The sequence below is a fragment of the Eulemur rufifrons genome, chromosome 7 (genome assembly GCF_041146395.1).
Source record: "Eulemur rufifrons isolate Redbay chromosome 7, OSU_ERuf_1, whole genome shotgun sequence".
In the NCBI taxonomy this organism is placed as follows: domain Eukaryota; kingdom Metazoa; phylum Chordata; class Mammalia; order Primates; family Lemuridae; genus Eulemur; species Eulemur rufifrons.
The window spans coordinates 32,933,016-32,953,753 of NC_090989.1; positions in this window are offsets into that span (position 1 = coordinate 32,933,016).

Here is a 20,738-nt window from a genome sequence, read left to right on the forward strand (position 1 = left end):
CTGGGGGTCCTTGCCTGTCAACTCTGGCAACCTTTGGTTCTGCCTTGTCTTTCAAAACAGGTGAGAACCAAAGGCCCAGTTTATAGCTGTCTCTTTGAAGTGCAGCTTCTACTGACCAGCGAGACGCCCTCCTGAGACGAGGCAGCTTTTGAACTAACACATTTATTTTTTCTTTAAGGCAAAGCCTTATTTGACTTCTGAAATCAAATCTTGTCTCCAGAAATACAGGGGACATTTCTATAACTCAGTATTCTTAGACTCAACATATTTTTTTAGTAGAGACAAGGTCTCACTCTAGCCGGTCTTGAACTCCTGACCTCGAGTGATCCTCCCACCTCGGCCTCCCAGAGTGCTAGGATTACAGGCGTGAGCCACCGTGCCCCACTGCAAATTTCTTAGTTAAAATACTCTTTTAAAAAATATTAGAAATGCTACTTAAACTTGCTTCCATAACATGTGTATATGTCTGTGTGTGTGTGTGTGTGCATGTGTATGTTTTCATCTGAATAGTCAGGAATCTTTTACCTATTGTTATCTAGGCTTTCACTTTTTAAATTCCAACCAGAATCTAAACAAAATTTGAAACTAGGAAGCATTTGTTTTACTCCACAGAAGTAGAATCACTCAGGGTTACCGCAGTAAAAGTAGGCCTCCCTTAAAGCTGCAGTCCCCAACTCCCAGGCTGTGGACCAGTACCAGTCTGTGGCCTGTTAGGAACCAGGCTACACAGCAGGAGGTGAGCATCTGGCAAACAAGTAAAGCTTCATCTGTATTTGCAATCACTACCCATCACTCGCATCACCACCTAAACTCTGCCCCCTGTCAGATTAGCAGAGGCATTAGATTCTCATAGGAGTGGGAACCCTACTGTAAACTGCACATATAAGGGATCTAGGTTGCGTGCTCCTTATGAGAATCTGATGCCTAATAATCTGAGGTGGAGCTGAGGCAGTGATGCTAATGCTGGGCAGCAGCTGCAAATACAGATTATCATTAGCAGAGAGTTTTGACTGCATAGAGATCATAATAAATCAATTGCTTACAGACTCATATCAAACCCTGTCAGTGAGCAGCAAGTGGCAATGTAATAATAATAGAAATAAAGTGCACAATGAATGTAATGTGCTTGAATCATCCCGAAACCATACCCTCTGCAACTTATGTGGAAAAATTGTCTTCTACGAAACCGGTCCCTGGTGACAAAAAGATTGGGGATCGCTGCCTTAAAGCAAGCCTTATTTAATTTAAAGTTTAGCAGGGAGAAAACTATACAGTAGCGTTGTCTTATATTTGCTGTAAAAAATGAGTTATGCCTTTAGAAGTTGACTCTCAAATTGTCTTTTTAATATCTACATCTACCTAGATATTAGCAAACCAACAACTTTCTATAAAAACACTTGGGCTCAAACATTATGCAAATACTTAGGATATACATTTCACTGGCATTTTTACCTCTTTGATTTATAAATACCAGAGATTTTGAATTGCTGTGAGGGAAAACGATGGCAAAATTCTTTGATGAAGATAGGAGAATGTCGTTGATATGGAATAAAAAGTAGCATTCGTTTTCAGGCTTTAGCCTATAAGATATGTATCGTTATAATTTACAAACAGAAGCATTTGTCCTGAACTGCCAGTTTTTCCATGCTGAGACATGTTAATGGAATAACATTATTACTCAATAAAACCAGTTAACACATATCAATAGTTTAAGTAGCCCACTCCAGGGGTTGGCCATGAAAACTGTTTGCCACAACAGGAGCAAGAGAAAAATAACAGAAAAGACAAAAGGAAATACAGCATGCAGTTGCATTATCCACTGAAGAAAATTTTATATTTGTTTACACCAAAATGTCCTACAAAATTCTTGCTCTGATTCCATTGTAACAGCTCTCAGAACATTTTAAAATAAAGTCACAACTAAAGCCAATTAAAGACATTTATTTTAACTAACATGTCTAAGTAATGCAGATATTACTGTTCTCAAAACAATTCCAAGAAATGTGTGTGGCCATAAAGATATTAAAAAGTTAAAAGGTTATACACACACACACACACACACACACACGAACACATATACACTCAAGCTGACTGAAGTTGGCTGTGCTTTTACTAACTCTATCATTTTGTTCCACAGGATAGTCAATAAGTAGCCTTGCCTAGTTCTTTTTGGTACTCACGCTCTGTGAAAAATATATGTATTACATGTTAGATTGAATTCACCCAAATTTTAAATTTGAAGTAACTTCACAATTTATTTTTGTGTGTGATTTCTGAGAGCAGAGGATAAGTGTAGCTAAATATTTCTGAATATCCAAGAAAATGATAGAAAAATAATAATTTTCTATTTTCCATGGAAATATACTTTTTCAAAGATTATACTAAGAGTTCTGGAACATTTAGATCCAAACAAATTCAAACTATGCCACATATTTAATAGGACTCCATACTGCAGCATCTTTTATCCCCAGTCTTCTGAAATTCCCTAAAAGTATGTGTCAAAATTCCTATGTTCTCCTTAAACTGTTTCAGTATCAGTGTATATGATTTCTTTCATCTTAAGTTTCAAAGTATTATCTAACTTACTTATGGAATTTTAAAAGGTTTGTATTCTATTTTTGATATGGTATATGATATGATATTACCTGATATAATATGATATGATATAATATAATATGGGAAGCTATATGTACTTGAGCTCCAATTCCTATAATCAATTCTACTCCCACAGAGGAGACAACAAAGGGGCTCTCAATTATATCAGGTGCCTTAGCATGGAATCATTATCATTGCTTATATAGTGTATCCTTAATCCTCACATTTTGGCCTTGCTCCAGGTCAAGGGTGTTATTCCTTCCTGCTCTACCAGATATCCATTAGTGACTAGATATAGTAAGTTGACTAGTTTCCCCCACCAAATTCAGGTCTTTATAGAACCTCAGAATGTGACCATATTTGGAAATAGTATCTTTGCAGATGCAATGAGTTAATATGAGGTCATACTTGATTATTGTGGATCTCAAATCCTATGATGGCTGTTCTTGTCAGAAGAGGAGAAGACACATAGAGATATGCACAAAGAGGGGGACCACGGAGGCAGATGTGGCAACGGAGGCAGACATTATAGTGATACTTCTGCAAACCAGGGAATGCTGAGGATTGCAGGCAATCATCAGTGGCCAGAAGTGAGGGCTGGAACAGAGTCTTCCTCAGAGCCTCCAGATGGAACTCTCGCTGCCTACACCTGAATTGCAGACTTCTGGCTTCCTAAACCATGAGAAAATAAATTTCTGTTATTTTAAGCCACTCAGTTTGTGGTAATTTATTAGAGTAGCTCTAGGGACCTAATATACTAGTCTTCTTTCATTATAGCTTAACGCCTCTCTGTGCTTAACACCATTAATCCCAAAATTTATGTATGACCTTATGATCACTATTACTGATCTTACTAAAGGCACAGGAGGACTTTATAAGAACCTAATGAACCTAATGAAGCTTAAGCTTCAAAGTCCCTGCCATACAGCAGGCTCTTCCAAGACCTTGTACCTACTATTTTTTTATTAAGTATTTATTTATTAATTTATTTAATCAAAAAGGGCTCCACAAACCTTGGTTTAGTCTTGGCGAAAGAAGTTTCTGGGTACCTAGCAGAAACCCAATAAAGGATTATTGACTAAAATTTGAATGAATATATTTTATATGATATTCTTTAAACCTAACCGGCTGAAAAGCAATATTTAAAACTAAAGTTAGTACTTTTGAGTATTCTGGATTCTCATTAGCATCATCTTTCTTTCCTAGAAAAAAAAGCACAGAGAGGTTATAGAAACAGAAATTGGGACAAGGATTCTATCACTAGCAATAGCTAGTAAGTAAGCAACTGTAATAGGATTGGGACCAATGAATAGGGCAAAATTTAAATTTGAGGTAAATAGGCATGTTCGAATATATTCTCAATGACTTTATCTTAAAACATATTTGAGAGATTTTCATAAGATCTTTTTTATATTAATATTTAAAAGACCTCATCAATGAACCAATTTTATCCTAGTGCAAAATATAATTTGAATGGTTATCTACTTAAAACAATCTGTCATTCCAGTCTTTCCCTCTTTAGAACTATTAAATTTCTGTGTTGACCAATATATCAAATATAGTTGATTCTCCTTATTTATGGTAGTTATGTTCTATAAAGGTGCTCCAAACACCAAGTTAATAAATACTGAACCAGTGCTTGTAAGGGAAATGCAGGGTTAGATTCCTGCAAACCTCTGGTCACAATATTTTCATCAACCCCTCAATATATAACCTGGTTTCATGTGTTTCTCTTTAAGGACACCTTATCTAATATACACTGTTGATTCATTAGCACCGAACTCAGGGCCAGCAGCACTACTACTTATGCCTGACAGAAGCTTACCTAAGATATATATTTTGTCCATAAGATACGTCACAACTGTTCTGTGCTTAGAACAACTAAACAGACCTTAAGCACTAGGCTTGAGGGCCATTTTAAACAGCGAAATCACAAAGAAAAGCACAAACATATTTAAAACATGTCACTAAATAGGCCACAATAAGGACACTTGTTTACAGTATAAGAACTGAAACAATAAGGCAGAGTGTCACCTTGTTCAGCCTAAGCTGTGAATATGTACATTGGGCAACTCAAATTTTTTACTGCTTCCACATGTCCATGAAAGTGTCATGAGTACTGATTTGGGGGATACAAATAAATTTTAGAGAGCATGTGAATTTGCAGATACGGAATGCATAAATGAGGATCTACTCTATCGTGGTTTTTTATTGAATCGCTCTCCTCTTTGTTTTTATATTCTGTGATAGTTTCTTTTATCACCCTTCTACTTTTCCTCTTCTGTTTTTCTTAACTCTCTTGGCCACCCACAACCATGCTTCTCATCTATAGTCCATTTCATCATTTTTAATACCTGGGCACAATGCTACATTTCTTTCCTACTGTCCACGATAGAATTGCACATGGATTTTCTGGTCAACATTTTGGCTATTTATTGGGGAGGGGCAGGGTGATGCAATTTCTCCTAAATTCACTTTTTCAGTTAATGGTTCTGTGCTCGTTAATTTTACATATGTATTTGAGTGTGCCCTGAAGTGTCCAGATATTTGATCGAATATTATTCCTGGTGTGTCTATGAGGATGTTTCTGTGTGAGATTAATATTTAAATCAGTAGACTGAGTAAAGTATATTGCTATCCCTAATGCAGTGAAAACTTTTATAGAGTAAAAAGGAATTTCATCTGCTTTACTGTATGAGCCAGAATTTCAGACTTCTCCTGCCCTCAGATTGGAACTTATACCACCGGCCTTCCTGGTTCTCAGGCATTCAGACTCAGACTGGAACTACACCATTGGCTCTACTGGGTCTCCAGCTTGCAAACTGCAGAACTTTGGACTTCTCAGCCTTCATAATCATGGAAGCCAATTTCTTATAATAAAGCCCTTTATATATGATACCATGTATATATATATGGTCTCTTATTGGCTCTGTTTCTCTGGAGAACCCTAAAAAGGGCACTATCATCCTTGGAGTCACTCAAAATTTGGATTCATCTTTTATTATTTTCTTGCTCTTCTCTCTCACAACCAAGTTTGTCAAGACCTCTCATTTGTATCTTCCATTAAATATTACTTAACTATGATAATAATTCTCCAAGTAGCTCTCTGCTTTGGATATCCTGACCAGAATAGTGGCTGTATAGATAAAAATTTATTTAAAATAGGAAATCTATTTCCTATTAAAATTTATGTAAAATAGAAAACCTTATTGAAGTATGTACCCTAATGTTACTATACAAAAGAAAGTTGTATATTACATGGCACATACAATAATTTTATAAAAGTTCAAATAACAGGAGACCAGAGTGAAGTGGAAAGTTTGTGTTGGAAAATGGTTGATTCCAATTTGTAAAGAATGGAAATGGCCATTTCATCATTGTGCATGAAATCCAAACAGAAATGTTGAGATGATGAAATTGGTAATGGTGTTTTAGACCTAGGAGAGCCAATGGTTAATTCCAGAGTAAGACTTAAATTTTGAGAACCAGGAGATCTGATGGTATAAGTTTCAGTCTGAGGGCAGGAGAAGACCTATGTCCCAGTTCAAACACTGCTTTTACAGTACTTATGAAAGTGTTGAAGATGACTTTGAAGGCAGAGTCCAAAAATATCTGGGGGAGCTTTCTGGATGGCACAATGACTGGAAAGTGCTACTGGTATTTAGCAAACTGAAGTCAATCATTCTAATACCACTACATTGCAAGAGGAAGTCACATACAACATAGAAATGCTACACTTCAAATATCAATAGTGCTCCACTTGAAAAGCACTGAGAGAAAGTGTTTTTAATTAGAAATGTATGGGTAGGATTTGGGAGATCAGAGAGCTCCTGGACAATAGAATATGCTGTTATTCCCTTCTCTTTCTCATAGAAACCAGCAGCATTCGTCTGAAAAAGTAATTACTACTTTAAGGCACAATGGTCTTTAGGTGATAGTGTACATAATTCAGTAGTTCTCAAACTTTATCCTCAAACTTTAGCCTGTTTTCTAATCACCAGGTGATCTTGTTAAAAAATAAGTTGCTGAACCCCACACTGGAGTTTCTGATTCAGTAGTAAGTCCAAGGTAGGGCTGAAAATTTGCATGTCTAAGAAGTTTCTAAATAATGCTGTTTATCATTGGTATTGTCAGGTGGAAAAAGCAAAAACAAACATAAAAACAAAGAATAGCACAAAGAAATTCTGTTCTTGGCTTCATGGTTAGATGGAAAGAAGGGATTCTGACACTGGGAAAAGTTTAGCATACTACTGATATAGTACTACTACTACATACTACTGATGTAGTAGTATTTTGTCTTATAAATTCTTTTTAAAAATATATTTTTCTTGAATTAGACACAGAATATGACATTACTTGATTTATGAATACTTTGTGGCCAATAAAATTACCTCAAATCCTTATGGACAAATGTTCTCTGCTTCTCTTTAGGTAATATCCTTTGTAGTCAGCTATTACTGTGATAGTCAGCATCCCCTAATATATGTTAAAAAAGAGCAATCTCTAAATTCAACTTCTGTGGAAATAAACAAAGACCACACTAATGAGAACAAGCAAAAGTTATTTATTCAAACCTTGCTAGATAGCAAGAGAGTCAGAACCACTATCATTTGCATTTACAGAGATTCACAGAGGAGTGAAGCAGCTTTATAATGTAAAAAAAGAAAAAAAGGGAAAGCTTTTGGAGGCTGATTGGAGGCTGTTGGCATAGGGAAGTTGTAGGCAGGAAACTAGAAGTAGAGCATCCTATGTGATCAGTTAGGGTCACATCTGGCTTCCTCTGGTTGGTCCCAAGTTGGAAACAGGGGCAAAATTTTGGAAGACATCAGTGATTGATCAAGGCCTGGCTGTTTGGGTTGTGGTTTGGCTTCCTGTGCTGATTGCTACAGCCAGTGGGTCAGAATTCTATATTTTTATATGGTCTGGCTTTTGTCCATTTGTATGTTTAGTCTCTCACTTCCATTACCTGTCAGCAGCTGCAGGTCCAGGTGTATTACTGTAGCTCTGCTGCAAGCCATAGGTAAGGCTTAGGTCTCCTTTTTCTCAGCCCAGGCTGAATCATGTCCTTCTGTTGATTGAGTGTATAGGAGCAAGAGCACTGTTGAAAATTCACAACATCTTTATAATCTGATCAAGATGGGCAGGATATAGCTGCTCATCATTCTGTTGACCAAAGCAAGTCATGTGATCAAAACTAAAGAAAATGGAAAAATGTACAAAATAATTTCAAACACTATTGTCATGTGTCAGAGCTGTAAAAGTCCCATCACTACAAAAACAAGGGGGAAATGGAAAAGGATATTCATTTATTACCGCATGTATACAGAGATAAGTGTTAATAAAACCTGATTCTGAGGGATCTATTATTTTTACTAAAATTCTAGATCATTGGTTATTCACAAGAATTAATATTTGGTTATTCTATCTCTGGTTAAATACATTTATGTAGTTTAAATTATGCATAACTTACAAAATTTGATAAGTAATAGAACATGTGAAGCTACATTAAGGTGCTATAATTTTGTTATGCATTCAATTTATTTTGTTTTACACAATATCACAGTAATTTGTATTGCTCTGGTACAGCATTTTTCTGTGAAAAATAAGAGTGATGTGTTAAAAGTATATTAACTGTACATTTGCAATGTCTGTATGTATCTCTAGTAGAATGATGCTAAGTCATATATTTAACTAATGATTATAAAATTGACTTATGGGCTTTATGCAAGTATAGACTTGAGTTAGATTTTTTTTTCTTTTTATCATTTATGGTATAAATTTAATATGTTGGAGAAGTCTTTCCAGTAGAACTTTGGGTACTTGAAATTTTTATCTTCTCTATCCTCTAAGCCCCTTGAAGGTAGTTTGATAGCATCCTTTTTTTATATATAACTTGCATTGTGGCAAAAGCCTCACACATGTTAATTGGGAGCACAACAAATGTTTGTTGAATAAGGAATGTTAAAAGAAAATCTTTAGATTGCTATTTTTTTTTAATTTAAAAAGTTAAATTTAGCAGAATTTACCTGAAAAAAGAATGATTCATGAATTGGGTAGCAGTCAGAACCAGAACAGGTTCAGCAAATTCTAGCCCACAAAATGATCAGGCAGCATTTATGGGTAGAAAATAGAAGTGAGATATAGAGGATATTTGATTGGTTACAGCTGGGCATTTGTGTTATTTTAACATGATCTGCTCAGTTGGCTGCCTGTGATTAATGAAGCTTGTCTACTGTGACTGGCAGAGCCTCAGATGTGTATTAAAAAATACGCTTTCAGTTACTTAACCTACTAAGTTAGGTTGTAGTTCATTAAAGACTCAAATATAGAGGCAGCCTCAGGCCACATTTAGTTTAACAGTAAATAAATGAATGAATATAATCTAAACTCTTAGGATAATAGAGGAAGAAAATGGGTTTGAAATAGTTGAGATATGTGCCCTTATTGTATAGCTCACAATGAGAAAGGCAAGGCTTGACCTTGTAGTTCAGGATTTTTTTTCTACTACCATAAGCTAGCTCTGTTTAGAATGCTACTATAAAAAATGAGTAAGAAGATACACATACATAGGTACAGGAGAGTCTACAATAATACACTATTAGTAGAGGATCTAATGTCACCTGTAGTTTATCTTATATATGATAGGCTTCAAAAAGTCCTCTCCTATATTGACTGAAATTTCTCTTTCGCTTGCAAACTGTGAGATATTCAACCCGTTAGAGAGTGACCTGGTTATCAAGGTGCTTCTCAGTTTCAAAACTACACTTCTATACTCTACTTTGTGATACTACAGTTGAAACTTTGCAAATGCACATTTCTCCTTCGCCAGGGGGTTCTTATTTAGGTTTTGCAAATATGAGAAACTAAAGGCAACTAGACAGCTAGTGGAGGAAGAAGGGACTTGTTTCTCCATGTTTTATTTCCCATGCTGTTAGCATCACCTCAGCAAAGGACCACCACTCTGGTAACAGCAGTTGGTTCCACTAACAGCAGTTGGCTTCAGGTTTCCATTTGCTGTCCAAACTCCTAGAACCAGCCTCATGATACAGCTTCAGAGATACTACGCCAAGCTGGTTTTGTTGCAAGTCTGAGCAGCAGCTACATAGAATTGTACTTCCATATTTCTAGCACTGATCATTCTAACCTATTTCAGTTGATCTACAAGTGATCACAATAGTGGCTACTTTCTGTTAATACCTCTGTGTTATTTTAAAAATAATTGTATAATAGAATTATTAAATAAGTCTATTTAATAATTGTTATATACAGTTTCTATTTTTGCATTTCCACTCTACCAATAGCTGTTTATCCAATTCATTTATTAAATTTTCTTTGTTAAAATAACTGGGGTAGTTCAGGCTTCCTTACTGGACCCTGGTTGATAAAATGAGATTTAAATCAAGAAATTTCATCACTAAAAATATAAAACAGATGAAACCTTAGATTTCATCAACTGGATTATTTTTATTTACACCTAGTTAAGGCAAGTTTCAAACAGGAAATATGGGTTTACTAGGGGTTAGGTTGAGAAAGAAAAACAAGTAATGTTGAAATGTAAAGAAAAACAAAGAAAAAGCATGTCCTGGCATTCTGTTCTCAGGGTGTTTCTGGTAATAAAAATGCTAATTATTCACCAAAAGGCAAAAAAAATGTTTATATACTTCCCAAATCTTTATTGGGCAGAGCTTGAATAAACATAAATTATAATATAAAAAGTATGTTAAACATAAAATATTAGTAAAATATAGACTAAAACTGTTTTTAAAGTTATACAAGGATTTAAAAATCTGTAAAGTAGGCAAGCAAAAAAAATTCACAAGCATCGTTATCTCCTACCTTCCCATGCATGTACAGATCCATACCATTGCCACATTGCTTCAGCCATCTTGCCAAATCCTCAAGCATTTTTCATAACTTTCACACTTTGATACATGTTATTTCCATTATGTGGGGTACCCTTCCTACATTTGTCCACCAGTCTAACTCTTACACATCTGATAAAGCTATTTGGAGAAATCCCCCCAATACTCACATCATTATTGACAGATGCCTTTGCTGGGCTTCCTCAAGGACTTATTAACGCATTCTATATGAATAAGTGCACATATATATAAACACACATAATATATTCTAATTACCTAATTGGCTATTTATTTTTCTTATGACTGAATTCTGCCATTAGGAATAATGCTTTATTTGTCTATTCCTGAAACATGCCTGACATGTAGCTGGTGTTCAAAAAATGAATTTTTAATGAGCAAATAACTCAATATTGATTTGATTTTCTTTCTGACCACTAGCTGAATATATTGACAGACTATGCATTAAAAACTCCACAAAGCAAATAGTACATAAAGTTTTTTCATGTTGGGTTAATAGTTCAGGTTTCAATTATATTATTTTTTAAGTTTTTATTATTTCAAAATACTAAGGGGATACAAATATTTTTGTTACATGGATAGCTGTTATAATGCTTAAGTTAGGGCTATCACAGAATAATGTTCATTGTACCTGTTAGGTCTGTGTTTACTCTTTCCTGCCTCCCCCTTTCCTGCTTTGTGATTTCCAATGATTTTCACTTCTCTCTGTGCCCATGTGTGACCATCAGTTGGTTCCAAATTATTACATAATATATGGGGTGTTTGTTTTTCAATTCTTGAGATACTTCACTTATGCTAATGGCCTCCAGTTGCATTCAAATTGCTGCAAAATACATTAATTCATTTGTTTTTATGGCTAAGTAGTAACCCCTGACATATATATGCCACATTTTATTAATCCACTCATGAATTGATGGATGCTTGGATTGATTCCACATCTTTGCAATTGTGAATTGTACTGCAATAAACAGTCAAGTGCAGGTGTCTTTTTGGTAGCATGACTTCATTCCTTTGGATAGATAGCCAGTAGTGGAATTACTGGATTGAATGGTAGGTCTACTTTTAGTTCTTTGATAAATCTCCATATTGGTTTCAATAAAGTTATACTAATTTGCAGTTCCGCCAACAGCATATAAACAACCCTTTCTCTCTGCATCCACACCAGCATCTATTGATATTGACTTGTTAGTAATAGCCATTCGGAAAGGAGTAATGTGATATTTCATTGTGGTTTTAATTTGAATTTCCCTGACAATTAGCAAACTCACAGCCAACATCATACTGAATGGGAATAGTTGAAAGTATTCCCACTAAGAACTAGAATAAAACAAGGGTGCCCTCTGTCACCACTTCTATTCAACATAGTATTAGAACTCCTAGCCAGAGAAAACAGACAAGAGAAAGAAATAAAATGTATCCAAATTGGGAAAGGGGGTCAAGCTATTGCTTTTTGATGATGATATGATTGTATATCTAGAAAATAGCAAATACTCCACCAAGAGAGTCCTGGAATGGATCAATAAATTCAGCAAAGTCTCAGCTTAAAAAATCAATGTACACAAATCAGTAGCATACCTATACACCAATAAGACTCAAGCTGAGAGTCAAATCAAAGACTCAATATCAATTCCAATAGCTAGAAAAAAAATAAATACTTAGGAATATACTTAACCAAGGAGGTTAAAAATCCTCCAAAAGAGGAACTATGAAACACTTCGGAAAGAAATAACAAAAGACACAAATGGAAGACCATACCATGCTCATGGATAGGTAGAATCAACATTATTAAAATGTCCATACTGCCCAAAGCAATTTACATATTCAACACAATCCCCCTCAAAATACCAATGTCATATTTCACAGATCTAGAAAAAATAATTATATACTTTGTTTGGAACCAAAAAAAGAGCCTGAATAGACAAAACAATCCTAAGCAAAAAGAACAAAGCTGGAGGCATCATATTATCAGACTTCAAACTATACTTCAATGCTATAGTCAACAAAACAGTATAGTATTAGTACAAAAATGGAGACATAGACCAATGGAACAGATCAGAGAACCCAGATATAAAACCATCTACCTACAACGACTGATCTTCAACAAAACAGACAACAACATACTGGGGAAAAGAAGCCCTTTTCAATAAATCATTCTGGGAATATTGGATAGCCACATTCAGAAGAATGAAACAGGATCCATATCTCTCACCACTTGCAAAAATTAATTCAAGATGAATAGAAGACTTAAATATAAGGCATGAAACCATGAATATTCTAGAAGAAAATGTAGGAAAAATTCTTCTAGACTTCTGGCAAGGCAAAGAATTTATGCCTAAGAACCTAAAGGCAATTACAGCAACAACAAAACTACATAAATGGGACTTGATTAAATTAAGAAACTTCTGCACAGCAAAGAATAATCAACAGAGCAAATAGACAACCTACAGAATGGGAGAAAATATTCACAAGCTACACATACAATAAAAGGCTAATATCCAGAATCTACAAAGAACACAAGCAAATCAGTAAGAAAAAACAACCCCATGAAAAAATGGTTAAAAGACGTGGACAGAAGTTTTACAAAAGAAGACGGACTAATGGCCAATAAACATATGAAAATGCTCAACATCTCGAATCATCAGGGAAATGCAGATCAAAACCACAATGAGATATCTCCTAACTCCAGTGAGAATGGCTTTTATCAAAAAGTCCCAAAACAACAGATGCTGGTGTGGATGCAGAGAGAAAGGGATACTTACAAACTCTCAGGGGGACTGCAAACTAGTACAATCTCTATTGAAACGAGTATAGAGAAATTAAAAAAAAAATAACACAGTTGATGAAAGACCCACTGTGAGAGATGGGAAAAAAAGAGAGAGGTGACAAATGGACCAAAAAAGAAGGTTTCTGAAAATATCATTTAATCACTTGGATATAGTGATGCCTGAATCTACCTAGCTCAATTCTAAGACTTTGCTGTTTAGTGATTTTATAAATTTCTTTTGAGTTTATTCTGGCTTTGACTGTGTAGGTCTTGATCATACTTCCTCTTAATTCTTTCTGTTATCGTGGTTCTGTGAGAACTGATATAATAGCTGATACGACTTCACACCCTAAAACATGATTATGAACATTGATGATCTTTTGAAAATCCATAACTCAGGGTTCACTACAGATGTTAACACTGCAGATCTAATATCTGCATTCTTTTTTTTTTTTTTTTTTTTTTGGTCTTATTGAGCTTATTTTTTGTTGACATATAAAAATTGCACATATTTAATTTGTACATGATGTTTTGAAATACGTATACACTGTAGAAAGAATGGCTAAATCAAGCTACTTAACATATGCATTATCTCACACACTTTTTTTGGTTAGAATTCTTAAAATCTACTTTCTTAGGAATTTTCAATAACATAGTACATTGGGATTAACTATAGTCACCATATTGTACAATAGATCTCTTAAGCAAAAACTATATTCTTGTAATTTCTAATTTCAAGAAAATACTGAGCAAACTCTCTTACATTTGGCATTTCATCATATATTTGACTACAGCTATTTTTCTTTGTCTTGTGTCTTGTTATTTCTAGGTTAAACATCTCCTAATCCTCAACTGTTCCTCTTGTAATAAAATCTGGTTTATCCATTATTTTCCTTTCTTCCTGTGGATGTTCTCTATTTTGGTTATGTCATTTTTCCCCTGAAATATTTTGAATGTGTTTCCTCCTAATTGAATTGAAAGCAAATTGCAAAAGGTTTTCTGGCTAGCTTAGCATATAATGAAAACATTACTAATCATGACTAAGATACATCATAGTTATTGGTGTGGTGTAAGTTGGTATTGTATTTTTAAGTATAACTAAACAATATTGAGCTGTGGTCACCTAAAACCCAAAGATCATTTACATATAAATTACATCAAACATGGAATTTTACTACTCACGTGAAGTTGTAAAGAACTAAGCAATTCATCTGCTATTTTCCTCTCTGCATATTTCTTTATTAAGCAGTACAGATCAAGTAATAATAAGCTATTTAGCACTATGATTTTGAAAGTCCTTAGCAAATTATTTTACAAAGACAACTTAACATAAATTGGCTGATATACTTAATTAGCATGAGTGTATAATGATTATGCAAACAGATAGTGGCTTGCCTGTTCATTATTATTTGAACTCTGTAGTTCTGTTTAATTTATTAAATGAATCAAATAGATCAATACCATTGTAGACCCCAAATTTAATATAGTATTATGAGAGCCCAATTTTCATTACCATATATTTTACATATTTTCTGATTATAAAATTTAAACATGATTATTTTAGAAATTGTAGAGAACAAAGGCATGAATTATTTTTAAAAATTTCTCAACACTTCAAAAAGGCTATTAGTAAAATATTTAGACACACACAAAGAAAAAAACACACAATGCTCATAATTATAGGATTACATGTTTCACCTAAATTTATAATATGAAAATATTTCTATTATCAAGTATTCTTCATAATCACCATTTTTTTAACTAATGGAGCAGGATTTTCTATGGCTTAGTAATCAGTTAATTATGAATTTATGGCCTATTTTTTTAAAATTATGATTTCTAGAAAAGCTGAAGGGAGTTAAAGGACAAGATTTGGTGGCTGTTATCAGAGCCTGTTAGTATGATTCCAAAATGTCTGGATAACAGACCTTTTTATCTATTTCCTGGTTGAAGTTCAGGAAAGTCCTTGGATCTTTTAATAGCCAGTGAAAGCTGAGAGTGATAAATATAGACTGACTTCATGCCTCTATGCACTATACTCCATGGTACTCTGTAATCTCATTCCTGGAGATTGATGAGGTATACCTGGCCCAGCTGAGGTGCTCCCTGGAAAAAAAACAGATCTATCTCTGTGCTGAATTTTGTCAGCTTCATTTATGCCAGGCAGGGCTTAGATGGTAGTAATGGAGCATCCATGTGTCCTCAAATGTTCTTAATGTCTCGGACATTATCTACAAGAGTGTATCTCATAGTCATCCTCTTTGGGGCCAGGAAATTGGCACCTCCTTTGCAGATGTTTCTGATTATGTTGCCACGTCTCATGATCATGTTGACTTCCATCTGACTCTTGGTATTTAAACATCATTTGATTTACCCTCGTGAAATCTGCATTTCTCTCTTTTATCAATATGAGCTCATCATAGAAATTTTTCTATGCAGAAGTCATGCATTTGTACACTAAAAAATGCAGTCGGCAGGAGAAGGAAGAAGGAAGATATTTGTTTCTCATAAAACGTCAATTAAAAACTTCATCATACAGAGATGACAAATTCTGAAATAATAATTTATCTCCTTATCATTGTTTTAGATTTTACTTCCTATTTAAATTAGTTTTTGTCTTTGGAAAAGAATGAGAAGTTCTGCTGTTGTCTGCTAGATGACTGGGGAAAATTTTAAAAATGTATTCATAAAAGGATCCAAAATGCATCATACTTGAAAGGCCAACACCCTATCAACCCCAGAATATTCTGTGCTATTTAGAGTATACTCCCATAGTATCTATTCTAATAGAATAAGTTCTATTATGTCTAAATAATTCAGTACTGGGAAATACGTATTTCCCAGAGAAGGGAAAGAGACTTTACACAGAGTGGGCAACCTTCAGAGATAAGAGGTGTGGCTTCCTAAATATGCCATTCTGCTGACACTCTGGCGAATGATACCATTCAAACTTCTTGTCCTTCTGTTGTCTTCTGGTGTCTCATGTTATGTTTAAGTCTGAGGCCAGCTTTATCCCTTTTGCTTTTATCTGTTCTTTTTTTAAATACTAGTTGATTTTTATGTTATTTATGCTCGAAATTCATATGATCACTAGATTGTTGTTATATATGAACCCCTTAATTTTACCTTATACTTGGAAGTCCTTTTCTATATTCAGAATCTGATATTTCTTCATTATATAAATAAAAAACTAAAAATTGTCTTTTTGTTATGTATTTTATTATTGAGTTTGTTTGACTTCTTTCTTCTTCAGGCATGAATGCTAATATTCTGAATTTCAGATCTCTGTTCTCTTTGCTGTCTCTATCATTTCTTCATCAATTTTATCTATCTTTGACTTCAAATGAAATTAATGTTTTAATTCTTCTAGTGTAAATATTAATTATACTATTCATTTGTAGTTTTCTTATTACTTCTTATTTCATCTATCTTTCCTTTTATTTTAACTACTTTTCACCAGCACTTTCTCCAATTCAGTTGTCCTCCACCTCTTCTATTGTCTCATTTATATCTAAGCCCTTATGCTGTCTAATTGACAAAATAAAGTAGGTGCTTTCTAAATATTTTGCCATAGTCAGCTTTTCAAGAGCATATACTTTTGCAACTTGAATCATTTTCTCTTTTTCTTGTACTGAACTTTGTCAGAGGTCTCACTTTTATTTATTTTCAGTTTCAACCAGAAAGATCTATCCTAGTCATATTTTTATTTATAAACAAAAAGATTCCTGTTTTTCCTCTTTATATATTTTGATATCAGAAATTGCTCCTTAAAGTACTAGCCTAGAAGGCTGGTAGACATATGTAATTAATCACCAAATTTCAAATAGCAACAATCTTTTAATATTGTGTGGTTGGTGGATCAAGGAATATTTTATTTTCAATTTCTAGGTATATTAAACACTCTGAATTCATTCTATTAGGGAAAGATGTGGGGCAGGGGAAAGAGAGTATCAATTATAAGTAGGAACACTTAGAGAACAGCTTCCCCACAATTGCCCCAACATACATTCTTTGTACTACTCAATCTGCATGCCTTGTGTAATATTCCAATGGTTACCTACTTCAGTCCCAGATCTGCAGTATTTCTGGGAAATACTACCTAAAAGAGGATGGAAAAATATTATGGTGGTGTAAAAAGGGAGGAGATGGAAGAAGTGTTATGGTTGTGTAAAAAGGGGGAAGAACAAACAGTGAGTTGTAGATAGTGGTTGCCAACAGTAAAGTTGCATATTTTTTGTTGGTGTAGACCACGAGTTTCTTTCCTTTACAGATGTATTTGGTTTGTTTTACATTGCCCTTTAAGATTTTTTTTTTGGGGGGGGAGGCCTTTTGACTGGCCATGTACTTACTTGCTATATCAGCCCAACTTTCCCTATGGATTAGAATAGAGTGTGATTTGCATGGTTTTTGTTTGGTTTTGGTTTTGGTTTTGGTTTTTGCCTGACTGCCTGCCTGCCTCCAGAAGGTATTTGAATTTACAGTCTCAGGAAAGAGCTCAAGTCTATAGTCGAAGGTCAGCAAATTTAATAGTGCTTCATCTGGAGGGTCAGCAAAGTCTATTCATTTGGATAAATTTTAGTCTTGTAGTAATAGAAATTTCTAACATTTTAGCAATAGTGTAGTGTTTAGTATTAGTGTTAAAAATTATAAAATGTCTTATGGTGAGCTACTATTAGATATTTTAGTAGGGAAATAAAATAATGAAGTCATAAACTCAAAACATATTTACAAATAATTTGATTCCCAGAAATGTCCTTCAAGATAAATTAGTCCAATCTCTTCATTTTACGTTACAGTTTCATTTCAAGAATTTGTAATTGCTTTCCCAAGGTTATATTGGCGTTTATGTTAGACCTCAAACTATAGCCAATATTCTTTCCACATTTCTTTGAACACTTCAAATATTTTATATTGAACTTGCTATTTTGCTAATCTTGTCCAACTTTTAAGGTCCTTTTTACATTTATTCTTTCTTTTCCCCTGAGGGCATGAACACTATCATTTGAAAATTCAAGTAATTCTGATAAAATAAAAGCAATTTTAGATAATGTTATTTTTTTTTAATTCTATTTCTAAAGTACCAGTGCTAACCTGTTATTCTATATTTTTTAAACCTGAATGTTTAGGTTACTCAACAGATGATTTCTTAAATTTTCCAATTAAAAAGTCCTAACTTTTATTTTGATCAACTTAAGTACATAAACTTTTGGAGATGCTGAAGAAATATAAACTCATGATATTTGTTAATTTTGTAATATATATTTAATATTTGAAATTATATTTAGTATAATTTTTAAAAGTTAAAATTATAAGTATTACAAAAATATAGATAAACATACATCAAACAACTAATAAGATGTTATGAACAGTTCAAAGAACATCTGAGAAGCTAGGATGTTTACTGTCAAGGGTAAGATAAAATTGCTGCCTTAGATAAAAACTGGTTAATATCAAACTGTGTGTCAACAGCAAAGAACTCAAACTCTGTAAAATAATTTAAAGAGTTTTACCCTGAGCTGAATATATGAGACCATGCCTCAGAGAGCCACACTCAAGAAGCCTTGAGCAAGTGGTCCCCCTATGGTTGGGTTACAGTTTGGTTTTAAGCATTTCAGGGAGACAGGAATTACACACAAAGTCATAAATCAATACATAGAAGGCAAATACTGGTTTGGCCTGAAAAAGCGAGACATCTTGAAATAGGGGATTACAGGCTATAGGTGGATTTAAAGATTCTTTGATTTGTAATTAGTTAAAGAAAACGAAGCTTTGTCAAAAGGCTTGGAATGTTTTAAGTCAAGATAAGGAAATTTGTTAATCAGAAACAAGTCACTAGACACATATTCCAATCTATTAAGTAAATTGAGGACCTAGAGGTGTGGTATAACCTTTGTTTTGCATGGATTTCAGCCTGTTAGTTAGGAAAGCTACCTCTGAAAAGGGAGAGGACATGACGAGGCAGGTCTGACCTCCCTTCTCATGGCCAACAACTCAGCTTCAGGATATTTCTGGGGTCCCGCTGGCCAAGCGGGTGTCCATTCAGTCAGCTAGGGGGCTTAAGATTTCATTTTAGCTCACAAGTGTCATAAATCTCTGGTATTATCTGTTACACTGAATGAAAATTATTCGCAATTCTAACATACAAAAGTCTACAAGTTTACAGTTAACCAAACTAAGTCTAGAACCTTTAATGAGTAGCAAACGGGGAGTTTAAGTACATTCCTTAGATAATGCTTTGTTGGCTTTTGAGCCACCAGAACGTTGAAGAATGTACTACCTTTCTTGTCTTATTTCCAAATTTTGGATATTTTTTTCTGACTTACCAATTTCATATTATGAATTGTCTACTTACATTTCATAAAGCATTTTATCTCCTCATACGAACAATTTTATTCAAATCAATATCTTTGTGATCATTAAGACACATTGTGGGCTGTAAAACGCATTTCTTTAAATCATATTATCTTTGCTCCTAATTTTGTATTCAATTCAGATCATTTTGAATTATTTCTTTTTCCCAAGCAGAAAGTTCCCACTTTTAACTTGTGATCTTCAAAACTTAAACATTTACTTTATTATCTTAAGTAATCCACAAAATGTTTCTTTGCAGCACTAACACTTGAATTTGTGAAGTCATAGTCTTAGGACTAAATCAATCTGTATTAAATTTCTTTGCTCTCCTCAATTTTTGTAATGACTTTCTTGGGTTTTCTCTATAATCATGCAAAGTTAGCATTGATCAAAGACATTTTAGGCTAATGTGAAGTCCCAATAATCTTTGTTGCAACAATAAGATAATTGAGATATTGTCCCCATAAACATGAAAAAAATACAGGAATTAAAATAAAAAGCAATTCTCAAGTTTTATAAGAATTAATTTTGGAACCAAAAAAAAATCGTTTCCTTTTATTTGGGCATTTGTTACATTTTTCGTCTAATATTTTTTTGGCAGAACCAGTTACTGGTAATTACTGTGCCCCTTTCCCCTCAAGAAAAACGGGACATTTATGATGCTTTCAAAAATAATCGTAAACTTCATTTATGGACTTTACTGATACCTGAATTATATTTTACCTTTAGAGCTAGCGTTATTTTTTAATCCTTTGTATACTGTTTAATCACTTCCCTTTCAGTAGATACTTGCAAACTATCTATTTGCAAGCTCACCGAGGGTTTATGTCTTATATCTTTGAGGGTTATGTTTATGTCCAACATTTTAACACAGTCGTGAAAAAATTCAGTAATACATGTTCAAATAATATATTTATTAGGATCAACATTTACAAAGAGATCCTAAAATTAATCAGCATATGTCCCAGTTTCAAAAATAGATGTCTGGTCAGTTTATCCTAACCTTAAAGAAGATGTTGATGTTTTTATTTTATTTTATTTATTTATTTACTTTTTTTTTGGAGACAGAGTCTCGCTCTGTTGCCCAGGCTAGAGTGCTATGGCATTAGCCTAGCTCACAGAAACCTCAAACTCCTGGGCTCAAGCAA